Source organism: Sciurus carolinensis, chromosome 11, assembly GCF_902686445.1.
Source record: "Sciurus carolinensis chromosome 11, mSciCar1.2, whole genome shotgun sequence".
Lineage (NCBI taxonomy): Eukaryota > Metazoa > Chordata > Mammalia > Rodentia > Sciuridae > Sciurus > Sciurus carolinensis.
Genome location: NC_062223.1, coordinates 69940450 through 69941933, shown reverse-complemented (window position 1 = coordinate 69941933; position 1484 = coordinate 69940450).

The window sequence follows — 1484 nt, the reverse complement described above, 5'->3', positions numbered from 1 at the left end:
AACGGGGAAGTGTCAAAATTCCAAAAAGAGGAGAGTTGATGGCTAAATGAGGAAAACTGTTTTTGCATTCTATTTCCCATGTTTGCTTGATAATATTTCCTGAATTGATGAAGGCTCTCTCCTGCTCAAGTCTTGGTTTGTTTCTTTGATAAAACAAAATACACATAAATAGCATTATACATGGGAATCATGAACTATCCATGGATGCATTTGCATTTAAAAGTTAGTAAATTTTATTCATGAACTGCAAGAGTGAAAAATGTTCACAGAAGGAGTTAAAGTCCATTACTAGTTTCAAGACCTGTACATTGGTTCAACTGCCATGAAGTTACTCTAGAGAAATTTGTAGAGACACATAATGATTTTCAACTTCTTGTGTAAAGATGAGTTTCTCTGAGATATCACAGATTTTTAAAAAATATTCAGAATATTATTTCTAAGTAGGACATAGGATATTATTTACTTTTTCAGTTTTTATAAATTTGTTATAATTAGTTATATATGACAGTGGAATCCATTTTGACATGTTGTACACAAATGGAGCATAACTTCTCATTCCTCTGACTGTACATGGTGCAGAGTCAAACTGGTCATGCAATCATATATGTATACATGATAATAATGTCTGTCTCATTGTACTGTCCTTCCCATCCTCACCTCCCCACCTCTCCTTCACTCCCCTCTGCATAATCCAAAGTTCCTTCATTCTTCCCTAACACTCCCCCACATTATGGATCAGCATCCACTGATCAGAAAAAATACTTGGTCTTTGGTTTTTTAGGAGTGGCTTATTTCACTTAGCTTGATATTCTCCAGCTCCATCCATTTACGTGCAAATGCCATAGTTTCATTCTTCTTTAAGGCTGAGTAATATACTGGTGTGTATATGTACCACAGTTTCTTTATTCATTCATCTGTTAAGGGACAATTAGGTTGGTTTCAGACCTTATCTATTGTGAATTGAGCTGATATAAACATTGATGTGCTTCATCACTGCAGTATGCTGTGTTTAATTCCTCTGGGAATATGCCAAGGAGTGGGATAGTTGAGTCAAATGGTGGTTCCTTTCCACATTTTCTGAGGAATCTCCATACTGCTTTCCAGAGGTGTTGCACAATTTGCAATCCCACTAGCAATGTATGAGTGTACCTTCTTTCACTCATCATTGCCAACACTTACTGTTGCTTGGATTCCTGAAATTTCCATTCTGACTGGAGTGAGATGAAATCTTAGAGTAGTTTTAATTTGCATTTCTCTAATTGCTAGAGACGATGAACACTTTTTCATGTTTGTTGATTGATTGTATATCTTCTTCTGTGAAGTCTCTGCTCAGTTCCTTAGCCCATTTATTAATTTAGTTATTTGGCTTTTTTGAGTTCTTTATATACCCTGGAGATTAGTGCTTTATCTGAGGTATGTGTAATAAAGATTTCCTCCCACTCTAGGCTCTCTCTTCACATTATTGATTGTTTCCTTTGCTGAGA